The sequence below is a fragment of the Capra hircus genome, chromosome 28 (assembly GCF_001704415.2).
Source record: "Capra hircus breed San Clemente chromosome 28, ASM170441v1, whole genome shotgun sequence".
NCBI classification, from domain to species: domain Eukaryota; kingdom Metazoa; phylum Chordata; class Mammalia; order Artiodactyla; family Bovidae; genus Capra; species Capra hircus.
In genome coordinates, this window is record NC_030835.1 from 18455502 (window position 1) to 18480748 (window position 25247).

The following is a 25247-nucleotide window of genomic DNA, read 5'->3' on the forward strand; positions in this document are numbered from 1 at the left end:
CCTGCTCTGCTGCCTGCCAGCTGTGCAACCTCAGGAAAATATTTCACCTCTCTGGTCTTCTGTTTCCTCTTCCATAGACAGAGACATGGACAGTGATTGCCATAGGCATGATTAAACAAGGCAATACATACAAAGAGATTGGCACAGTGTCTGGCATGTAGGAAACCCTCCGAAATCATTGTTATTCCCTTAGAAACTGTCCCCGGACCCCCTAGATAAAACTCCAGTGTTTGATGAGTGTTTGATTAATGTCTGTCTCTCCCGTGTCTTGTCACAATGCAGGCTCCAACAGGGTAGGGACAGGGTTGCTTGTTGGATCGCTTGCTGGTCCAGGGGTCATAACTGTGTAGCTTCAGTGCCAACAGTCTGTGGATCCTGCTGTTCCTATTTGCATCCCTGCCAGCTCTGCGCATGCCTGACCATGACCTTGCCCATCTGTCCTGCTCATGCCTCTTACAGGAAGCTTTCCCTGATGCTCTCATTTAGATAAATCTTCCCTCACTAACACCCACCCCAGGTCCCCATAGCCCCCATTTGAGAGTATGGCTCCACCTTCCACGCCCAGAAAGAGTCCCTTGAGATCAGGAACCCTGTCCGGATCACCACTGTCTCCCAGACTGAGCGCAGCTGCGGGGCTCCAGGTAAAGCTGACCTCATGTCTCTTTAGTTTATTTGAGCCCCACAGCAGCTCAGAGAAGAAGACAAAGCAGATCCTGTCTCCATGTTGTTGGTGGAACTTATGCTCAGGGAGATTAAGTGACTTTCTCAGCATCACACAGGTGGGGAGGGGTGGTGAGGGGGATTGGGTCTGGGGGTTGGGCTGACTTCCTGGGGGTCTACCTTGTGCACATCCCCCTCACCTCTCACCTTCCTCAGCCTTCACCATCATGGCAGTCAGACACTGAAGGCCCAGGGGGGAGAAGGGACTCATCAAGGCCATACAGCAAGCCTGGGCCAGAGCCCTGGGCTTGGGGCCACCAGGAGTCAGGAGTCCCTAAGGCTCTTGTCTCTGAGACCAGGATCTCAGGGTCCTGTCTGGACCTTCCCTCTTTGGGCAACCAGGAGCCAGGATGCAAAGTTTCAAGCCAGAACCTCAGTCCCACGAGGGTCCAGGCCACCGGCTCTTTGCCACTGGACTAAAAGATAGTTCATGCTGCCCCCTGGCTGGGCTGACCTAGATCAGCAGACCATAACTCGCTCCAATAAAAATTATCTAAACTCACCAGCCACTGCCTGCCCAGTCCCCTAAGCACAGCCACTGAGCCCCACTTGGGCCCAGGCCCTCAACTCAGCAGGAGCTGGGGACACAAAGAGAACGCAGCGCCTTGGGCGGGGACCATGGCCTGAAATGGGAGGCACGCCTTTCCTGTCCCTCCTGGAGCCAGGAAGCTGTCATCTAGTCTCATTTCATCCTCCCAGTAACCAGAATGTGTACATTATTGATCTTAGTTTTCTGAGAACAAACTTGATGCTCAGAGAGGTAATGATTCGCCTCAGCTCACATAGCAAGCAAAGGGCAAGAACGACGCTTGTGGGTCTGACCCCACAGTGGGCGCTGCTTTCACGGTCTGCCCTGTGCCTCTGAATGTTCTGGAAGTCCTGCTTAGGCCCCTTCCGCAGGTCTGTTAAGGGAGCTCCCGCGTGTGCTGGCTATTTGTTGAGTAAGGAATGCGCAAATGAACGAGCAGATGGTGGGAACTCTGGGCCCAGTGGTGGGTGGGGTGATTCTAGGAAATAGACTGTAGTCAGCTGGGCTGCTTCCCAGTGAAGGTCACCCAATAAACTCTCTGGACAAGCCGTCTACAGATGTCAAGGCAGAGGCTATGCCCAACACTTCCAGCAGATGGCTGGCAAATACTTACTTGCATACCTCCCGTGATGGGGAATTCCTTCCCAACTCCCTCACAAGCAGCCCACTTTATCCTGGACACACAGACAGTATGGGAGGTCTTATTTAGCTCAAGCTGAAACCAGCCTCCTTGTCAATTCCATCCCATGCCCTTAGCTTTGCCCTCGAGCCACCCTGAACATAGCTGTCCCTTCTCCCACACACCATCCTTCAGCTGGGTGAAGAGCTTGTGATCTGGGCCCGAGCACACGAGTATGGTTTCTGTATCAAACACTTCCTAGAAAAGTGGCCTTAAGTCAGTTGTCTTTCCTCGATAAGCCTCAGTTTCATCTCCCACAAAATGCATATTTTTACGAAAGACTCTTCAAAGAGTGTTCCAGGCCCAGGAGCTCCTCAATACCAGATTTCTAGACTTCCCTAGTGGCACAGCAGATAGGAACCCGCCTGCCAGTGCAGGGCACATGGGTTTCATCCCTAGGCCAGGAAGACTCTGCATGCTGCAGAATAATTCGGCCTGTGTGCCGCAACTCCTGAAGCCCGTGCTCCCAGAGCCTATGCTCCGCCGCAAGGGAAGCCACCACGATGAGAAGCCCGTGCACCGCAATGAAGAGTAGCCGCCTCTAGTGGCAACTAGAGAAAGCCTGCACCAAGCAACGAAGATCCGGCACAGCCAAAAGTAAAAAGCGTAACTTAAAAAAAAAAAACAGATTTCCTTCCCTATATGTAAGAGGGAGTGGCAGAAGCTGGCCTCAACCTACCAGCATCCTGCCACTCCTTTTTCAGAGGGCAATGGGGAGCCACAGAAGGCTTTAGAGCAGGGGCTTGGGCTGACTCGATCTCCATCTGTTATTTCACTAGACTCTCACTCAAGGATAGAGGGGCTCAGATGGGGCAAAAGCCCTGTGATCAAGGACCAGAAGAAACTTCCTTGGAAGTCTGAGGGGACCCAGAGATCACTGACGTTGGCATGGCTCCTGAATGGTTGCCCTGGCAATGCCTCATGCTCCAAGGCAGCTCTGTCTTAAGTATCAGATTCTGTCTGCATTTGCTTCCTGGTGAAAGACCGAGTCATCTCCAATTCTAGCCGCACCAGTATGTCCAGAATGTGTCCAGCCAGCAGCCCATGAGCCACCTCCTCCCAAGAGACTGGAGCTGACAGGCCAAGAGCCCAGCAGTGGGCAGGGCAGGGCAGGGCAGGGCAGGGCAGGGCAAGGCAGGGCAGAAACCCCTTTCTAGCCGCCCAGAGAGATGCAAGACTCAGCTCCCAAGGGGATCTAGCCCAGTCAATCAGAGAGAGACCCCTTTTGTTCACAGGGGATCAGAAAGAAAGAGAGAGGGACAGAGGTATTCATCTGGCTGAAGCCAGAGTCTGGATAGCTTGGTCTCAGTCCTAGCTTTCAGTAGCTTTCAGCAGGTTGCTTAATTTCTGTGCGCTTCAGTTTCTGTATCTATGTTATTTCTATATCTATCATCTATATCTATCTATCTGTCTATCTATCTATCTATCTATCTGATTAAAAGCCCTTATTGATCTCAAGGGATTGTCATTATCATCAAATAGGAGAATAGATTGAAACTGTCAAGTCCTTTACCTGAAAACGGTGTTATAATCACTGTGCATTTGTATTTGGAGAGAATCCCAGAGAGCGTTTCAGGGACATGTGGGGTCTTGGAGAATGCCCTCCCCTGCCTGAGCCTCAGTTTCCCTGCCTCCACAGATGCTCTCTGAGGCTCCTCCAGCTCCGATACGCCAGGCAGTGGGCTCCTCTGTGGGAAAATGAGCGTGCTGACAGGCCCTCTGAGTCTGCAACATGATCTCCTGTCTCGGGGGCTGCAGGCTCCCTGCTGGTGCAGCCGGTGATTAATACACCCTGAGTGGGGCTCCTGACCCGCTGTCAGGGACATCAAGGTAAGTGCCCATCCACAGGCTGAGGGCTCCGCCAATGAATAAATAATAACAGCAGTGAAGTAATGGGATCCGGGGGGGCCTCTTAGGATAATGGAGCGACAGACGACGTGGCGTCGAGCCCCTGGGACCAGGGCTGCCAGATGAGCTGGCAGGACGGGTGGCAGGAACACGGCTGTGTGCACGTCCTAGCAATTGTCTGCTGACCGTGAGGGTGACAACCCCTGGCCAGTCCCAAGTGACTCTGCAGCACAGTGGTTCACGTCACAGCCGTGAGTGCAGGCTTTGGGAGCACGCAGACCTGGTTTCCCTCTGCCTGGCTGAGCCTCGGCTGTTTCCACATTTGCACAATGGGGTAAGGAGGGGTGGGACTGAGGAGGACTGTGAAGAGTTCACACGCACCAGTGCATCGTGAGCTCCGACTAGCGCTGGAGCCGCTGTCCCAGGAGTGATCACGCTCCGTTCAGCTCACTGAATCCTTAACTCCAAACTACCCTGCGGACCAGGCAGGGCAGGGAAGGGGTGCGTCCTGCTTTGGGCTCAGCTGCCTGCTGGGCTCTTCAGTGACACTGAGGAGTTAGTCTATGTCCCAGAGGATCTCACAATCAAGAGGGAGGTGAGGCCAAGAGTGGGCCTAAGTGAGACATCACTATACACTGCAACGTGGCCTTCCCAGATGGTGCTAGTGGTAAAGAACCAGCCTGCCAACGCAAGAGACGTAAGAGACGCGGGTTCGATCCCTGGGTTGGGAAGATCCCGTGGAGGAGGACATGGCCACCCACTCCAGTATTCTTGCCTGGAGAATCCCATGGACAGAGGAGCCTGGCAGGCTACAGTCCACGGGGTCGCAAAGAGTTGAACACAACTGAAGCGACTTCGCATGCGCGCATACGCTACAACAACCCAATGGAAAAGGCTGACAAAACCTTTTGTGTTGGTTAAGGATGTGGGTCACCTGGAAATCACACACTGCTAGTGAAAATATAAGATGGTGCAATCACTGCAGAAAAGGTGTGACAATTTCTCCTAAGGACAAACATATAAACTGTCCTTGACCCAGCAATTCCACGCCTAAGCGTTAGCCAAGAAAAAAGAAAACACGTGTCTACACAGAGACTTGTACACAAACACTTATCATAACTTTCCCTAAAATGGCCAAAGCCTACAAACAGTGCAAATGCTTATTGACAGGTGAAGGGATCAACACATGGAAGTACATCTATGCATGGAATGCTACAAAGCTACCGACATACGGAACAACTCTGATTAACCTCAGAGATGTTATGCCAAGTGAAAGGATTCTGATACAAAAGAATATATATGCATGACCTTACTTACATGGAATCCTAAAAAAGGGAAATCTAGTCACTAGTGACAGAAAGTAGATCAGAGGTTGCTATCGGGGCCAGGTTAGGGTGAGAAGACTGCAAAGGGCAAGAGAGGACTCTCTGGGGAAACAGAAATATTCTCTGCCTGGACGGTAGTATGGTTACATGAGTATATACATTTGTCAAAACTCATAGAATGCCACCTTTTTCTGGGTGTATTTTATTATATATAAATTTCACTTCCAAAAAATACTGATCAAAAACCAAATCAAAACAAAACACAAGCACCAAAACACAAAATTACCAACCAGAGTAATTCAAACACCTGGCAGTCCCCAAAGAAAACATGACCTCGAAGAGTGGCCAACTAGAAACCCCCATGTAAGCAAACCATTTGGCATGAGGTTGGAGGCTGGCTTAGAGGCAGGGAGGGGCCGTGCCCTCTCTGAGCGGGCTAAGCCATGGTGCCATGGGGTACAGGCCCCTCCCTGAGCTCTGGTGGAGAGAAAGCCCTCCTCATGGGCCAGCCTGCCGTCCCCTCCTCTCCAGGAGTGCTCCTCCAGACACAGACCAGTAAGCTGGGGGCTGACAATAGTCCATACAACTTGTTTATGAAAATTCAAAAAGGCTCCTCAGCCGAGGTCTGAGCTTGGCAAGATGATGGTGCCTTTGTGCAAAGAAAAAGACTCCCCTTCCTCCAGGTAGACACGGCTCCTTCCCATTTAGCGCTCAGAGTGTGGACTGGATTTCAGCCCTCACTTGCCCCTTGGTCCAGGCCTTTGTACACAGCTCTTCCTGGAGACTTTGGACTGAGCTGCCATCCTGGAAACTACTCTGTTCTGTCTGCCCTTGAGCAAGCCGCTGCCTCTCTTTGGCCTCAGCTTCCTGGGACTAAACAGTTGTGAAGACTTAGTGAAATGGGAGAAAGGAAGTTGCTTTGAAAAGTATGGTATGCATGAAGAATGCCAGTGCCGCCCTAGCTCATTGGATGGATGGATGGAGGGACTGAACAGATGGATGGATTGCTGAATAGGTGGGTGGATGGATAGACGGATAGACAGATGAGAGTTCAGTTCAGCTCAGTCGCTCAGTTGTGTCCGATTCTTTGTGTCCCCATGGATGGCAGCACACCAGGCTTCCCTGTCCTCCACCAACTTCCAAAGTTTGTTCAAACCCACCCATTGGAAAAGACCCTGATGCTGGGAAAGATTGAAGGCAGGAGGAGAAGAGCAACAGAGGATGAAATGGTTGGGTGACATCACCGACTTGATGGACATAAGCTTGGACATGGACGTGAGACAGATGACAAGATAATCTCTAAATTCTATTTCCAGGTCTCTATACTGTCTGGGGCAATGAAAGGCAGAGAGAGAGATCTGGGGCCCACACACCAGTGTCTTCTGACCTCTCTTTCGGCACCCATACCCCACCTCACCTCACTGAGACCATTCCCAAATGTGTCAATCCCTGGCTTATGGCCATTTGGACTCCAAATGGCCGTGGGCAGTCCTCCTATTCAGGCAGGTGGAGTTTGGCATGTGAATTGTAGGAACTGAAGAAATAAGCCTGCTTCTCCCCTGGCTGGGGCCCCTCTTCCATGGGTAGAGGGTCCTGGCTAAGGAGTTTCCTTTTCTAGGCCCTGATCTATAATGAGATACTGATTATTCTTGCCTCTTAGTCTCTTTCTTGGATGGACAGAGATGAGACAATTAAAAGTCATGTTCCCAGCCGCCCTGGAGAGATTCAATGAATAATAACAGACTTCCAGCTGCAGTCTGGCTCAAACCTTGGGAACAGCCAGCTCCAAAAAGGCTTACAAGGGCCCAGTGGAATGACTTAATTTTCTGGAGAACAATGGCCAGGAAGGAGCAGAGGGCTGGCCCTCCCCTTAATAGGCAGGGTGCTGAGTACCTCCTAAGGAGGGGGTGGCTACTGTTCTCTGGCTCTCCCAGCCTGCGTCTGGTGCCGGGCTGGAAGAGTATGAGCAGGGGATGCAGACAGCAGGGACTCTATAGTCAGGCAGAGCAGGGCCACATCCCAGCTCCGGCGCTGCCTGAGCTGTGCAGCCTGAGGATGAGTCTGAGCCTCTCTGACCTGCTTTGCTGTGTGTGTGAGTTGGGGTGAAGATGAAGGGACCCTCATGGGCCTGCTCCACCTGAGCGTAGGTGAGATGCCCTGATCTACCTGGAAGAAGCCCATCTCTTGCTTCTAGGTGTCACAGGAGGGAAACCAGAGGGGAGAAGTAGCTCACTCAAGGTCCCTGGGCCCTGGCACTCGGGTCTCAGGACTCCCCAGCTGGAATCTTGGCCTGGTAGAGCTCTGTTGCCCTTGTAGGCTCCACCCATGTGCCTGTCCTTGGGGAGCTTTCTTGAGACCCTAGACTAGATGAAGTGCCTCTGCCCCATCCTCCACGGATGCTGGGACACATCTCACATGAACTAAATCTTCCCTTGAACATCTGTGCTCCAGGAAACAGGACGTCCCCCAAGGGTATTTTGGAGGTACCCCAGGGCCTGTGCCTAATAAATACTAACCGAACTAACCTGAACTGCTCTTTACAACGCCCCCACCCCCAGCCTTTCAGCTCCCAAGGGTGTGGGGGAGCTCCTGCCCTGGAGAGTGGAGCAGAGGAGTGGTCAGAAGGGCCTGCAGGCAGGCTATGGAAGGACCGCCTTCCAGGTGGAGGCGATCACAGCCCAGCCCTAACTCTAGCTCTGTCCAGGCAGCACTGGTCCCCACTGACCAGCCAGCTGGTGTGCTTACTGGGAAGTCCAAAAATAACTGCGTGCTAGAGCCCATGGCAGCAAGGTGAAGACGGATGGAGAGCTGGGAGAGTGATGAGCTAATTAGGGGAGGTGAGTAATGAGCTGACTCCAGGTGTTTACTTAGTGAGCTGGAGTCTGGGGGCTGAAGACAGGCCTGCGCATCAGTCTCACTGTGGCACGTGGCTGAGGCACCAGGCTCCCCTGCCCCTGTCTCTACCCTGAGCTACGGGACCACCTTCCTGAGACCCCTCTGGCTCAGGAATCAGGTCAGGGAACCGTGCCACCTCCTGTGGAGGCCAAGTGTCCGGGGCTCATCTCCCATCAACTCCTATCTCCTCCTTCCTTACCCCGTTCCTCATCCCCTGGACCCGGGCCTCCAGGGTAAAGGAGAATTTTCTGAGCATCCAGAGTCCTTGATTTCAGACCCTCTGTCAGAATTCAGTCAGCAGAGCACTTGAAGGCTTGTCAAGACATACAAGCAAAACCACATCGGACCCCAGACACCCCTCATGTCAGGCAGATCAGAGACAGTGATATCCACTTCAGAGACAGGAGAAGCTGAAGCTCAGACAGCACGTGAAGAGACTGGGACACAGACCTGGATCTCCTGACTCCCAGGCCCACGATTTTTCCTCCTCTGAGCTCTGCTGCCACATTACCTGCCCATTTAGGGGCAGCAGTTTCCCCACTTGCACAATAGAGGGTCTCCTGAAGGAACATCAGTTTCCCTCACCCTTCCTGTCACCCACTCCTCAGTGATGTGGCCTAGGAGAGGACTGTCAAGAGGGACAGGGTCACACTCATTACATAGGTCAATCCAGAGCCCCTTCCCCAGACTTCCTGGCACCCAGTCATCTTGCACCTTCCACGACCTTGATCAACCAGCTAAGCTATTTGCTGCTGCCCAAGAATCCACGTTTATGTGTATCACAGCCTGTCTCCCTCCCACAAGTAGATGGGCACCTGCGCCCCACACAGATCAGCCCACAAAACACTGTCCCTCAGGCCCATCCAGTGGGCTATAGTGCAGGGCTAGCACTGGCTTATGGCATTGATCCGGATTTCTTCCTATCAATCAACTGGTCTTAGAAATCACCATTTGCAAACAGAAGTCTGAGCTGAGGGAAACACAGTTTTAGTGCAATGGAAGTGTGGGCCAGCTTGTCGTGTAATTTCTCGGGCATCTTAGTACGTGTGATGTTCCCGCGAGCCAGAGGATTCACCACCCCGCTGACTGGCCATGAGCTCCTGGGGCTGACTGACTGACGAGTGCTTAGCTTTGTTTAGCTTTCTAAGGCCAGTCTGGCATTTTGGGTTCTTCTGGAAACAGAACCCAGGGAAAGTCTTTCTTAGAGGTGGTTTGGGGGAAGGTGGTCCCAGGGAGCAGGTGGAAGGAACAGAATGAGCAAATCAGGAAAGGAAGGAGCTGATAAATTGTATGTGATCAAATTGGCAACTGCTACACATAACTGGGGCTGCTCTGAGAAGCCTTATGAAATGGTTCACAGTTGTTCCAGAATGCAATAAACACAAGGAATATGTATCCAACAGCTCACAACTCCCACTGGTTATAGGTATCCCTACATGTGTTAACTTCCCCTTAAACACACACACACACACACACACACACACTCAGTTGCACATGCAGGAGGGCCACATGGGTTTCTGCAGGCGTCCTATGCATGGTGAGTGGCGTGGCTCATACCTGGAGTAAGGGGATCATTTTGCAGGTTGCAGCTGAGGGAAGCTGGCCAAACCTCTGCAAAACAGATCACCCCAGCAGTGACTGGAGTGAGAAATGTGGCTGAGTGAATTGAGGTGTGTACATAGATGCCTGTTTCAAGGTATGGAGGCAGAACTCAAACTAGACATTTTCAATGTAAACAAAGGCAGTCAAACCCCAGGCCTTCCTTGGGCCATCCACCCACTGTGACCATGCCACCTCCATCCAAAGAAGCCCCAAGAGTTACTCAAGATTAGGGGAGGATAACCATCTCACATGCTAGTAAAGTAATGCTCAAAATTCTCCAAGCCAGGCTTCAGCAATACGTGAACCGTGAACTTCCTGATGTTCAAGCTGGTTTTCGAAAAGGCAGAGGAACCAGAGATCAAATTGCCAACATCCACTGGATCATGGAAAAAGCAAGAGAGTTCCAGAAAAACATCTATTTCTGCTTTATTGACTATGCCAAAGCTTTTGACTGTGTGGATCACAATAAACTGTGGAAAATTCTGAAAGAGATGGGAATACCAGACCACCTGACCTGCCTCTTGAGAAATCTGTATGCAGGCCAGGAAGGAACAGTTAGAACTGGACATGGAACAACAGACTGGTTCCAAATAGGAAAAGGAGTATGTCAAGGAGGTATATTGTCACCCTGCTTATTTAGCTTATATGCAGAGTACATCATGAGAAATGCTGGACTAGAAGAAACACAAGCTGGAATCAAGATTGCTGGGAGAAATATCAATAACCTCAGATATGCAGATGACACCACCCTTATGGCAGAAAGTGAAGAGGAACTAAAAAGCCTCTTGATGAAAGTCAAAAGGGAGAGTGAAAAAGTTGGCTTAAAGCTCAACATTCAGAAAACGAAGATCATGGCATCCAGTCCCCTCACATCATGGGAAATAGATGGGGAAACAGTGTCAGACTTCATTTTGGGGGGCTCCAAAATCACTGCAGATGGTGACTGCAGCCATGAAATTAAAAGACGCTTACTCCTTGGAAGAAAAGTTATGACCAACCTAGATAGCATATTCAAAAGCAGAGACATTACTTTGCCAACTAAGGTCCGTCTAGTCAAGGATATGGTTTTTCCAGTAGTCATATATGGATGTGAGAGCTGGACTGTAAAGAAGGCTGAGTGCCAAAGAATTGATGCATTTGAACTGTGGTGTTGGAGAAGACTCTTGAGAGTCCCTTGGACTGCAAGGAGATCCAACCAGTCCATTCTGAAGGAGATCAGCCCTGGGATTTCTTTGGAAGGAATGATGCTAAAGCTGAAGCTCCAGTACTTTGGCTACCTCATGCGAAGAGTTGACTCATTGGAAAAGACTCTGATGCTGGGAGGGATTGGGGGCAGGAAGAGAAGGGGACAACAGAGGATGAGATGGCTGGATGACATCACTGACTCGATGGATGTGAGTCTGAGTGAACTCCAGGAGTTGGTGATAGACAGGGAGGCCTGGCGTGCTGCGATTCATGGGGTCGCAAAGAGTCAGACATGACTGAGCGGCTGAACTGAACTGAACTGAACCAGAGGCTGACCAGAGGGTCTGCACTCCCCCTGGGGTAGGCATAGGGGATAATAGTGAAGCCCATGGGGAGGGACCCCTGTCTGCCTTTGAAAAATGGTCCTCTTGTACTTGTCTCACAATAATGAATGGAACCTGGTCAGGAGCCGCTAGTGAGGCCTGCACACATCAGCTATGACTCCAGGAGACGCCCAGAAAGGCTTTTCCATCTGCCAGAGTAGGCTTGTTCTCTTGGCATAATTAACCTGCTCTAATGGAGCGAGCCCACGGTTCACTGTGAGGAGGGATCCCAGGGCTGCTGGGGCCCAGAGAGGATGCCTGGACTGCATCTTGCTCTCCCCACACCAGCATCCCCTGACTCATGGCCTCTGTCCAGCCTGGGCCACACTAGGAGTTCCCGGTGCGGAGGGGAGGAGTGAGCATTCTAGGGCATCTTGGGCATGGCCCAGAAATCCCACAGCACCCCTTTCCTCAACTCTGATGAACACTGGATGGGAAATTCTTTCTCATTCTAGCCTAAATGTGCCCATGACATCTCTGGCTCAAACTCAGATAATTTGACATTTTCTGGGGTATTAGGGTGGAATGAATCTTAGCCCCACATCCTTCCCTCCTGACCCTCCTGGAAATGAAGGAACTGGGGGCACAGCATGGCTCTTGGAGTTCACGATAAAAGCCAGCTCTCCCAGACATCCAGAACTGACCACACACTCTGCTACTCAGGCTTCTTGGAGCATAGACCCGGAAGCAACAGATCAGGGTACAAATCTGGGTTCTAAGTGGCCCTGATCATGTTCCTGCACCTCCCTGAGTCTCCGTCTCCTTAGCTGTGATGGGAGATGAACACGATTATCTCTCAGGGTTGTCACCAAAAGGAGAGCTTAGATATGAAAAGTGCTGGGAACTCAGTGAATGGTGACTATTACCATGATAACAGGATGGAGACAGCCGATGGGGCTATCCTGCTGGCCAGAGAATGGTACCCAAGGCCCACAGCTGAGAAGAGAGATCAGAAAGGGCCCACATTCTGAGGCCAGAACGTGCAGCAGGGAACCACCTCCCAAAGGGCCCTTCACAACATGGCTGGACAGTAGACCCTCCACCGCTAAACCACCACCCATGTCAGAGGAGATGGGGATCTAAAAAGAAGGGGTGTGTTTTCCCTCCCAGATGCCAAAGATGAGGTAGTGAAGTGAAGTGAACTCTCTCAGTCGTGTCCGACTCTTTGCGACCCCAAGGACTGTAGCCTACCAGGCTCCTCCCTCCAAGGGATTCTCCCTCCATGTGATTTTCCAGGAGAGAGTACTGGAGTGGGTTGCCATTTTCTTCTCCAGGGGATCTTCCTGACCCAGGGATTGAACCTGGATCTCTCGCATTTCAGGCAAACGCTTAACCTCTGAGCCAGGCAGACAAGACTAATACTGAATTAAATGGGAGCTACAGGTTTCAAATGAACAGAACTGGCTTTTAAATAACAGGAGTAAGACTATTTAATAATCAAGTCAGGAAGGCGCGGTTAATGGAGCTCACTACTCTGGGCTGGGGTGTAAGAGAGCACAGTCAGTTATTGCAGAAAAAGATTAAACCATTTCATGTTCCTATCCCCATGAGCTGAGACTCCTCAATTAACATCATTATCATTTATCAATTAATGAATCTGTATATTCATCGAGTCCCTGCTAGGGATCATCGCTTTATCAGGTGAGCTGAGGATTCATAGTCAGAGACCTTTGCCCTAACACCTCCCAGCTCCCATATACCTGGACAGGGATCTAGCCCTGTGCCGCCTGATAGAGGCCCGGCAGGCTGGGTGCCTGAGTGCCCCAAAGAGTGACAGGCCAAGGACCTTCGCCAGAGCGGCTTCCTATGATACAAAAGGCCAGAGATCCATCTGAAGAGTGAAGCGGGGAGAGAAGGGTCAGGACTGCAGCCACTTGCAGCTTGGTGGTAAGAGGTGCAGCTGAGCTTGGGGGAAGCTGGTCACAGCAGGCTTAGTCCTCCCCTTCCCTCTCTCAGCTTCCAGAAGCAGGATGGTGGGCTGGCATTTCTCCACGGAAGCCAGGGCCTACCTCTATCCTTCTCCTTCATTCCTGCCTCACAGCCCCTCCAGAACAGGGGCATTCCCTCATCTCCAGCCACTGCCAGCTGACCATCTATCACTCCCTGCCAAGGTCAGTGGGTGTCAGGTGGTTTAATTCATAGCAATGCTTTTACCTTCCTATAGGAGAATGATGCCTGGGAGCTACTCTTGGCCTAAATTGACCTCAGCGCCAGTTCTTTCTGTACTACTGACTGGCTCTGTGACCTTAGAAAGTCAGTTTGTCACTGGGCCTCAGTTTTCCCATCTGGCTCATGAGACTGATCTAAGTAACTTCTAAATTCCTTTCCAGAGTTGAGCCGTCGTCACCCAGGGCCCCTCAAACACCAGCAGCAGGCACACTCCTCTCCCTTCTCTACAGTGTCAGCTCCACCAGAGGACAGAGACTTGTTTCTGTCTTGTATTCCCAGGTCCTAAGGACCTAGAACAATGCTTGGCACATACCTGTCACTCAAGAAATATTTGTTCTGTGAATGAACGACTAAACAGCTATTGTTTACTAAGTGCATGTTATGAGCCAGGGGCTAAATGTTCTACACATACAATCTAAAGACAAGCCATTGCTGGCAGTGAAAACTGCAGGTGAGGGTGCCTGGGAGGCCTGACCTTACTTCCCCCTGCCTCTCACCATCCCTATCTTAATGAATCCAGAGAGAGAACATGAATGGCCCAGGGTCACTCCCTTTAGAGTTTGGAAAGTCCTGTAATTGACAAGTCTGTCCTAAGTCAGCATTAAATCTTCTTTGTCTCCCTTCAGTTTCATTTTCCTTGTTTAATCCTCAGCAAAAGGAAAAAGTATCACTTTATATCCAATATTATATACCCAGAAATCCTATTATATTCTCCCAAGAACATTATAACAAAGTCATAAGGGGGATGACAAACTGGGAAAAACATTTGCAGCAAATATGAGAAACAAAGAGTTAATAGTCTTACTTACAAACAGCTCTTCAAATCAAAGGGGAAAAAGCAAACCAAGAATTCAAAGATTGATGGCCAATAGACTAACAGGAAATTTAAAGAAATCATCAGCTTCACTAATAATCCAAGAAATGCAAATTAAAAAAATAATAAGGTGTAATTTATCACCTAGCAAACTGGCAAAGGGTCTCTAAACCCGGTGATGGTTGCATGACAGGAAAAGGGCACCGTGATGGGATGTTGCGGGTATGAGTGAAACCTGGCACATCCTTCTGGAAGACAATTGAGCAGGAAGATCTGAAAATCTTTAAAATGTGCACAATTTGTAACCCAGTGATCTTATTTCTAAGTATTTATCCAAAGAGATGCCTTAAGGATGCTTACGTAAATGCTGTCAAAGAGTTATTAATAAATGCCTGGTTGTGCGACAATAAAGGATTAGTCAAATGAATCATGGTACCTCCCTACTCTGGAATACGATGACCCATGAAGAATGATGTATAGACGTGTTCCCATCTTTAGGCCATCTTTAACAAGACTCAAGAAATTGGTAACAATGGGGGGCCCCTTTGAAGGAGAATGAGGGCTGGGGGGGGCAGGAAATTTATTTTTCATTCAATCTTCTTTTGTTTTGCTTGAATTATTTATCATGTGCATGTATTAACCATAAAAAATAAAATCAATTAAGATTTAAGAGACAAAATCATGTAGAAATGTATTTTTTTTTTTTTGGTCAGGAAAATAATTAAAATAGACTGTGAACAGCTATCCACAGTAATAACCATGGCCATTGCTGGGAAGAGAACTCCCACCCTTTTCCAAGCTTTGGCCCTTCCTCCCACTGTCTTCCCTCTCTTACGTCCCATAAGGGAAGAGGAGTTTCTGCTAGGAATGGTCCAAGCCCAGGATTTAAAGTGCCATCCGCAGTAGAGGGCAAGTTCATTGCATTGAAAAGCCACAAGTGTGGGAATCCTCCTTTGTTCTGCTTCCTCCACCCCTGCCCTGGCACAGAAGGAGGGCTGGTCCTGACCTGTAGTGGCAGCTATCTCAGAAATCTGGAAGGAAGGAGCAGAAAGCCCCTCTAAGTCTTCTAGGCCTGAGTTTTTCATTCTAACCCTTACCAGAGTCTCAGATCTAGTAATAAATTTATGAATGGAGTAGCAGTTGGAGTCCCATCCAGCTGTTGTTTCTCAGACATGACTTTCTTGCTCGGGAACTCTGCATGGAGCATGGGTGAGGGGATCATGACCTCAGAATTTCTGCATGCCTGGCTCTATCCAGTATCGTAATAGACCAGAAACTTCACTTGGAACTCAGAATAATTCTCTCTGGGTGGTGGGACTATAGAATGTTTTAATTTTCATGTTTATGCTAATCTGAATTTCCTAATCTCTCCATTATTTAGTAATTTTAAAATGCTTTTCCAAAAAGAAAGAAGGGGATAAAAAAAATCCCTCTTGGACAGCCTTACTGAAGACAGGACCTTGGGAATGTTTTTTACAAGATAGACGCCTGCCCCCACAACTTCCTTTTTAATCAGGTCATCGAATTCTCCTAAGAAGTCTTTTGTGGACATCAAATTGCCTCTGTGCTTGCAGGGGATTAGGAAATGCCAGTTTTGATCCCAGGGGATTGGTTTTTGGAAGAACCATGGTTCTGAAGTGCAGAGGGACTGTGAGAGAGGGCGTTCGAGTCAACACATATTAATGCCTGACATTTGTACAGCATCCTGTGATTTACAGAGAGCATCCACATCCATTATCCCCTTTGATCCTCCCAGAAACCCTGGGAGAGGCAGGACTTCCTCTGGGAATGGGAAAGGAATTATTAGTAGTCCCATTTGACTTACAGGGAAACTGAGGCACGGGGAGGTTAATTGCCCAAGACAGTCAAGCCAGACTGTAAATGCAGGTCATCTGGCTCTACATCCCACACCCTTATACTAGATTTTCCTCCCAAGTTTGAACCTCAGCTTCCCAATCTGACAAATAGCAGAAAAATAGTACCCACTGCCCGCGGCACTTAGGGTCACCGTACTCTGACAAACCTCGTGTGTACATGCTCAATCGTGTCTGACTCTTTGAGACCCCATGGACTGTAGCTCTCCAGGCTTCCTCTGTCCATGGAATTCTTCAGGCAAAAATACTGGAGTGGGTTACCATTTTCTTCTCCAGGGGATCTTCCAAACTCAGGGACTGAACCTTTGTCTTGCATCTCCTACATTGGCAGGTGGGTTCTTTACCAGCTGAACCACCAGGGAAGCCAAACCTAGGGTCATAGTGAGGGTTAATTGAATTAATACATGGCGTGTCTGAGGGCCACTGGGCTTCCCTGGTAGCTCAGACGGTAAAGAGTCTGCCTGTAATGCAGGAGACTGGGGTTCCATCCCTGGGTCAGGAAGATCCCCTGGAGAAGAAAATGGCAACCCACTCCAGTATTCTTGCCTGGAAAATCCCACGGACAGAGGAGCCTGGCCAACTACAGTTCATGGGTCACAAAGAGTCGGACACGACTGAGTGACTTCACTTTCTTTCTTTCATGTCTGAGGGCCATGTCTGGCATATAGTAAGCGTTGAATAGATTAACTGTTATGAAAAGTGGCAGATAACAGGTCTGTGTCACACCGAGTCTAGGCTCCTCTCCCAATCTGACTCCTGCACACTCACCGAAAGCCTCCTCTGCACAGGGCTCTTGGAAGAAGGAGCATTAAGTGAGATAGACAGGCTGCCTGCATAGGGGTTTGCCCTCTAGCAGAACACAGAGGCAATGTCACACTCCAGCCCAGTAACAAGGTGCAACCATGGCTTTGAGATCTCAGGGCTTTACTCTTCCTCCAGGGGAGGCGCTGGGCTCCTGGCTAATGAGTTCCTGCAAGATGAGGGCTGGGTTCCAACTGGGATGGGCAGAGTGACCTGACAGAGATGGTCTATTCCTTCCTGTGCTTGATAAGGACACCCCACCCTCCCCACCCCACACAAAGCAGGAGGCAAATACGGCTTGGTAGAGACTGCCTTCTGGGGCAGCTTCCCCCGTTGCAAACCAGGCGGCCGGCTGGGTGTAGTGACAGAGCGTCCATGGGGCTGGAATAGAGAGAACAGGAAAGGCACAAGCAACCTCTCCCTGCCCCCTCCCACCCCAACCTCTGCCTCCCAGCAAGCTTTCCAAAGTCGGGGCTTGCATTTGGGGGCCAGACTTTGTGGGTGAAACTGCTCAGTGCAGAGAAAGTACAATGAGCTGGTAGAGTTCTAAAGGAGTCTCCTTCCTAAGCCCTCCATACCCCGATGCTACCAGCCTCATCACAGGCTCTCTGTGCCACAGCCCCTCAGGACTGGCTCTCAGGAGAGGCTCCAAAGATCAGAGTGCCCACACCCCTTGTGAGTGTCTGCTGAGGAGTCTTAGATCTGGGGAGACACCCAAGCTTGTGAAGCCTTTGTGAGGCCCAAGAGTGGCACCCCATCCTTCCTGCTGGGTGACCTTGAGAAAGTCAGCCCAACTCACCTGCAGGATGAGGGGAAGGATCCACTTCACTCCTGCTGTCCTGGCATAATGAGTACCCCCTGCCTGTCTCAACACTCTCCTGGTTTGGATGGTAAAGAACATGGTCTTCCTATGTTACCTGGGAAGTGAAACTAGTCAGGCCACAGTGCTTTGCTGGGGTTCCAACAAGATTATTCATGTGAAAGTGCTTTGTCGACTGTGATATATTCTGTCATATAAGGGATGAAAGACCTTTTTAAAAACAAACAAACCAAAAAATCACTGTCTTAATACCTGAAAAGACATGCTTATGATAGGATGAGCACTAAGGTTCCTTTGGCTTTCTAATTCTGCTGGCATTTTTTCTTAACAAGCATATTCCACGCTCTCAGTTCAGTCCTACCAGCAACTCCTTCGTACTTCAGGCAAAACTAGCAAAAATGCCCTGGAAGCAAAGGGGCCGCCAACTGCCCCAGGACCTAAGAGGCTGTCATCCTGCCGCCACCGCGTGTTTTCTGAAGTCCCAGACCTATTAGTGCGTGAAGTGTTAAAGGCCCAGTTCCCCTCACCAGGACTTCCTGCAGGAGCCAGGTCTCATAATTGTTAAATTTTCAGAAAATTTGGGAGCCAGTTGACCTTAGGTTGATAGTGAAAAATGGACCATGGTGAAAAATTTACACCATGGAAATCGGCAAATACTGCAAAGCAGGGCTTTTTCTTCTTATTCTTTTTTCTTTTCTTTCCCCCAGAGAGTCAGTTAAACATTTAGCAGCACACCACTGCTGAAGGCTCACAGAATTTAGCAATCAGTAATGAGAGGTGAAGAAGAAGGTCCCATGTTAATCCCAAGGCTAATACGTGTACTGCCTAATTTCATTTCCTCTGCTGATCTCTTTCCAGCCCTGGACTAGTGAGGCCCCAAGAGACCCCCATTTGCTGTAGGATGAGGAGGAGGAAGGAGAGGCTGGGGTTTGACGTAAACATGATGTCTGCTGGCAGTTTGGGAACTTTCTAGGGCTTAGAAGTCTGAATTACTGGGCCAGGCATCCGGGGTGCCCCACGTCTGGCTCGCTGTCCTTTCCTCAGTGCTCCTCTCCGCCCATATGTCCACACTATCTGAGATCTGCAGTGTATATGTCTGCAGATACAGCCCCTCAAACAAATGGGCCCGGCTGAGGGCACTGGGGCATTTCCTCCCTGTATGCAAAGCCTGGGCAGCCACAGCTGCCGCCCACACCCCACTATTGCCCCACCCAGGATCCCGGTCCTGGAGAGAAGGAGCACTGGGTGGAGGGTGAGATGACCCTGGCTCCAGCCCCATTTCTATTGGCACAGAGGCCTCAGCTTCTCGGGGCCTGTGTCTGCCCTTCTGTAAAACAAGAGGAATGAGGAGACACTTTTACTGTCTTGGAAGTCACCCTGGGAATTCCTCTTGAAGACTGCACTGTATTCAGTATGAAAAAAAATATGTTGGTCTGTGCCTTAGGGTGAGGAATGAGACTCCGAGGAACAGGTTAATGGCAGAAGGTGTCACAGAACTGCCTTCTGAGCAACCTGTGTCCTGTCTGTGAGCTCCCCATCCATGAGTACCCCCCTGGTGTCTTGCACTTGTTGGTGGAGCTGAGTTGGGTAGGGATGCTTGGGTGAAGCTAAAAGTTATCCACAATTAGGGCAGGAAATGCCAGGGACTGGGGGAAATGCCAGGGACAAGGCAGGTTTGTGGGGAAGAAGTTTAGGGGGCTGACTATGTGGAGAAAAGAGGAGGGGAAAACTAACTGTGGGACCCAGGGGTGCCGAGATAGAGGAGGGGCTCTGGGGAGAGACAATTTAGCTAATGTGACTTTTCTTTCAAATTTCTATTGAACTGTAACATGTGAAGAGAAAGCTCACAAATCACATGGTTATAGGTCGATGGATCTTTACATGGTTCAGACACTATAGAGCTAATTCCAAACCAAGATACAGACCATGTCAAGGACCCAGAAGGCACCCCCAACCCCCACCCAGCCCGTTCCAGTTAACTTCCGCTCACTGAGGAACCACAGTCCTGATGTCTAGAACCAGGTTGGTTTTGCCTGTTTTCAACATCACATGCGATGTGCTCTTACGTCTAGCTTCTTTCACCCCAGGCTTTCCTCAGGTGGTAAAAAAATCTGCCTGCAATGCAGGAGACCTGGGTTCGATCCCTGGGTTGGGAAGATCCCTTGGAGAAGGGAAAGGCCACCCACTCCAGTATTCCAGCCTGGAGAATTCCATGGACTATGCAGTTCATGGGGTCACAAAGAGTCAGACACGACTGAGCGACTCTCACTTTCACTTTCTTTCACCCCACATTTTGTCTGAGAGATTCAGCCTGGGTGTGCATAGCTGTGGCTTTTTCATCACATTGAGTGAGAATATCCCATGGAGTGGGAAGTCCACAGTTCACTTACCCATTCTACATGGAAGGACATTTGGGTAGTTTCTGGTTTTGATCGCCAAGCACAGTGCTGCTCTGAAGAATCTTCACATGAACACACGCACACATTTCTGTGGGTTCTACACCCAGGAGTGGAATTCCTGGATTCACGCGTGCCCATGTTCAGCTCCAGTAGGTACTGCAGAACAGTTTTCTAATGTAGCTGTTCAAGTTCACAGCCTACCAGCTGAGAGGGAGAGACCCAGTTACTCCACGTTCCAACCCACACTGGCGTTGCCTGTCTCTTTGGTTAGTCACACTGCTGGGCCCCAAGGGAGTGAGCACAGCTTCCCCTCTGCACCTTCTCCAGGGAAGTCCATGTTGCTCGCTAGTGCAACACTTGGACAAGCGATCTGGGGTGGGAGGCGAGTCAAAGGGATGCCAGGCTCAGCCCTAAGTGGTCCATTGAGGGAAGACAGAGACTGTTCTCAAGAGCAGAGGCATAGGAGAGAGCTGACTTCTGCAGTCCAGAAGGGAGCTAGTTCCCTGCACCCCTCTCCCACTCTCAAAGGGCCCAGAACCTCCTGTGCAGCATGAAGGCTGACTCTCAGGAAACTGTCCTTAACTCCCACCCAGTGTGTGAGCTGACCTCCCCTCTGTATCTCTTGCCCCCTCCTTATTATCCCTCAATCCCCTCAGGGGTTCCCAGCCCACTTCCCACCCACTGGACTGCACTCACCCTCTCTCCACTATCAATCTCCCACATAATTTATGGGAGCCATCAAAGTTAATTAATGCTATAGTTACAGAGCCATCCCAATGTAATTATTGTGTAATTGGATTATAACTTAGGTAATTTCCCACAAAGCATCTATGCTTATGCACGAAAGCCAGGGATTTCTCCCCAGTGATGGATGTGGGTGTCAGGGCCAGATGGGGAGATGCTGAGACTAGGTGAGGATGGGGGATTCCACCCTAGGGAGGGCCGTCTGTGGGCCTCGGGACCCCAACCAAGCCTGGGGGTGAGAAAGGCAGGTCCCCAAGGTCCAAGCCTGCCCTCTGGGTCTCGAGCTTCCAGCTGCACGATGGGCTGGGGCCGCGTCACAGCCTCATCCCCACTCCTAGGTGCTCTGCCTGCCCCTCACATCTAATTTCCAGCTAGTCCCACCCAGCGCCATTGTGAGCTCTCGGTTCACTCAGTGTGAACTGCCCAAGTCTCCCCACCCCAGCCCCATGAGCAGGGGGTCGTATTTCTTACCACAGACTTCTGCTCCCTAGCCACTGGGTCACCATGAGTTGAACAGCTAGTTAGCGACGGGAAGAAAAGCAGTCAGCCAGCCACGGAGAGAAGCAGTGTGGTGCAACCAGGTCACCCCCTCAATCCTACTGAGGGAGTGATGAGACAACGCAGGCTCTCCACTGCCTGGGACCCCTGTCGCCTTCCGGATCGGGGAGAGGCCAGCTCCACTGTGCTGCAGGGCTCAGAACTTTAAGCACAGCTGGGCCAGCATTCACAGCTTGATTCATCGGCCACTTCTGCCTGTGTGGTGTGACCACAAGCCAAAACTCTTTGGAGCCTCAGCTTACTCATCTGTTGAAAGGGAATTGTGATGGCATTGTGTCTTTGAGCTTGTGAGCAGCAGAACCAACTCTAGAAAACTTGAGCCAGACAGGATTTGCTAGAAGGTTATTTGGGGACACAGAGCACCAACAGGAGACCAGAGGCCAAGCTTGGGGACAGATTTCCAAGGCATACAAGAAACAAGCTGGTAAACAGCGACGGCTTCCGCTCACCCCTGGGAAGGTCAGAAAAAGTGGGAGAGAGGTGAGAGTGTGTGCCCCCCAGGTGGCCCCCTACTGAGGTCATAACTCCTGGGGCTGCTGCATCCACAGCTTCTCTCTACAGGTGTGTGACCTCCTCCCTCTGCCCCTCAGGCTGCCGTTTCAACCCCTGTGCACTTCCCCTGGCCCAAACTGTTTGCGCTAAACTCCTCTCAAAAAGCTCCCAGGCATGCGCCATCTGTATCCTGCAGGAACCCCAGTTCATGGGGGCTCCCCACGACTGCCCTGAGAACATCATCCCTTCCCACTCCTCCAACCCAGCTTCACCCACTGAGGATCTCAAGTTGGGAGGGTGTCTCATTGATGGCCTGGATCTCAGCTCCCCCCCTGACTGCCCCTACCTAAGGCAGGAAGAAGAAAGATGTACCCGCTCAGTGCCTGACAGTGAGTGCCTGGAATCACCCTTCTTCCAAGACTTGAAAAAGGGGCCACGGGGAAGCGGGGCAGACGTGAGCACTAACCACGCTTCCTCTTATTCTCTACAAGTGTAGTAGCAGTAGTGTTAGTTGTATAGTCATGTCCAACTCTTTGCGACCCCATGGACTGTAGCCCACCAGGCTCCTCTGCCCATGGGATTCTCCAGGCAAGGATACTGGAGTGGGCTGCCATTCCCTTCTCCACTACAAATGTAAGAGTGCAGATAAAACGCTCAGCCTGGTGCCAGGTACATGGTAAGTGACAGCTAGTGCTATTGGGCTTATTCAGGTGGAATCCTGGACTCTGTCATGGCCACAGATAGCCTCAAACATCCCTCAGTACTTGGGGCAGCCTAAGTGAGCCTCTGCCGCTAGTCCCTGGGATCCTGACTATGCTAGGGGCAGGCTCACTTTGGCGGCCCCTTCTCGCTGCGTGCTGTTAGCCCTGCACATTTGCAAGGAAGGCGCAAGACCTGTTTGCATGGAGCATCCACCCTCGAACTCAGCTTGGCTGCTTCTCCAGAGACTCTTCCTCTCCACAGGCATTTATGGAGCAACTTCTTTGTGCCAAGCTGTGTCCCGAGCACTTGGACAGAGCAGAGAACAAGACTGACCGAGTTCCAGCCTTCAAAGCGACAGAGGCTGCAAATGTGGAGGTTGCAGGGTGGTGGCTGATATGTGGTGGCATCCAGACTGTGGCCTGGAGGGTGAATAGGAGTTGGGAGAGCTATCCTAGCCTGCCCACCCTGAAGGTATTTACCTCTCCAGGATCTTCTGTCTTCTGTGTGCCCATCCTGTGTACTCAGGTGGATTCAAAAATTGTCCTCTCCTCCAGGCTGTCACCAGCCTCTCATAACTGAGCCAGCTGAAACCTGCTGACAGGGCTAGAGATGCTTAGAGAAGGGGGCACTCCCCGTGGACTTCCTGGAGGAGGCTGAGGTTTGAAAGGCGATGGAGAGTGACCAGGCCAAAAGGATTCCTTTTCGCACTCCCTGATCCACCAGAGGGATTCCCGGTGAGTCTATGAGCACAGTCTGGGAGGACCCTCTAGGATGCTGGCTGGGCAAGGGGCCACCAGAAGCTGGACACAGGCTTGGCCAGCAATCCCTGTTTCATAGTCCAGTAGGGGCTGTGTGGACCCTCCATGCCAGAGTTTGGTTGGTGTTCTCCGTACATGCACTACATACGCCGTCAGAACTAGCCCTCCTAACGTGGGCATCTGCTGTGAAGGTGTTCTATCCAGTCAGGAGTGTTCAACCAGTGAATTTCTAGGTTCTGCTTCCAATCCAGGCTGTCTGGTACATTCAAGTTATTTTCTCTTTTCAAAAACAACATGCCTGGAGATTGTTCTATGGAGTGCAGAGCCTCCACCAGTAGTGTTTACAAGGTTATATTTGGATATATTTAGAGACACTGTGTCCCATTTCCCATCTGTCTCATGTCAGCTTCCCACCAAGCAGAGCCTGAGGCAGGGATTCAGGGGCACAAGATTAGAGACAGTGCTTCTTCAGGAAAACCCACACGAGGGAGTGGAGCAGGATAGGCGGGGGGAGGCGTCGCAGGGAAAGTCTGATCTGGCCTAACGTGGAGGCTCTGGAGAGTAAATCATCTCTCAGCAAAGTTTCCTGCCTGAGGCAAAGGCCAGGCTCCTGTCCTCCCATCAGGAAAGCCCTGGAAAGAGGCTGCAGAAGGAAGAGGGGCTACTGCCTCCCCGGCTCAGTTGTCAGCAGCTCTGACTGGCTCTCGGAAGTCTCTGGAGTTGTAAGCACTGGGCACCAAACAGCAGCTGGGAAAGGAGGTGGGTCTTCAGACAAGGGGGCCCTGGGTGGGCCCAGCCACACTTCCCACCGCATCTTCTCACCACACCGGCCCCCTTAATCATTTTCTTCCCATAAGCCTGCTAGACTATAACTGTCCCTCCCTCTACCGAAAAAAAAAACAAAACAAAATAATCAAATCCAATCTCCCGTCTGAAGCCTGCACAAGGTAGAAACATGTCAACTCTGTGTAGAAAGAGAATGAATCCAGAAAGAAAATATGAATACACCATCTCTGTCTTCTGAGTGCCCCAAAGAACCCCTGGTTTCTGATAGAACTGCCTGAAAGTCCCTCCTCTGCTGCGGGGCTAGGGGCCAGGGGGAAGAGCCAGGCCTGGGGTCTGTTGTTCAATCAGCAACTGCGTGATTCAGGGCAGGTCACAGCCCCTCTCTGGAACAAAACTCCGAGGAGAGATATGGTTGCCCCACCATGCACTGCAAGGGTCAGGATGGGGCAGGCCAATCTGGGCCTGACCCAAGACCCCCACAGGTGGCAGGCAGGGGCTCCTATAGCCCAGCAACACCCACAGCGCTCACAGCCCAGGGAGACAGGTCAAGGCGCTGAAGTGCTTGGGGGTACTGAGAGCCATGGTCTCCTGGCTGGACCCTAGCTTCTGAGCCACTCATGTTATGCACTCTGTGCCAGACAGTGGCAACCCCCTCATCCTGCAAGGGCTGGGGGAGAAACGGCCCCCAGCACTCAGACCGACAGCTGCATTCTTGCTCCCCATAGGTGATGCCAGCCCCGGTCCTGGGGCTCACAGGGATGTCCAGAGGGTGTGGAAGGGTGAGCTTGGCGTTTCAGTGGGTGCTTCCACCCGCATTCCCATGCACACCGTGTGTGAGGCTCTGTGGTGGCTGCCGAGTGACAGGGAAGAATGCTACCTCGTGTGGCCTTCGTGGAGTGCTCAGTTTAATTAGGGAATGTGTGTTCAGTTACTCAGTCATGTCCGACTCTTTGTGACCCCATGAACTGTAGCCTGCCAGGCTCCTCTGTCCATGGGATTTTCCATGCATGAATACTGGAGAGGGTTGCTGTTTCCTTCTCCAGGGTAATTAGGGAATAATGTACCATTATTCTCAATATCAATCCAGCTCTGTACGGTTTACCAAGGCCTTTCACACACACACACACACACACACACACACACACACAATCTTTGAAATACTTT

The 25247-nt window shown here is 50.9% G+C and overlaps 1 long non-coding RNA gene across 1 annotated transcript in view; it reads right to left on the reverse strand.

Moving 5' to 3' along the window:
- LOC102172600 overlaps positions 1-21529 on the reverse strand; it is a 36040-nt gene extending 14511 nt beyond the window's left edge. Inside the window, exon 1 of the long non-coding RNA XR_311179.3 lies at positions 21259-21529. This is a non-coding gene — a long non-coding RNA (uncharacterized LOC102172600). The remainder of the gene's footprint in view (positions 1-21258) is intronic.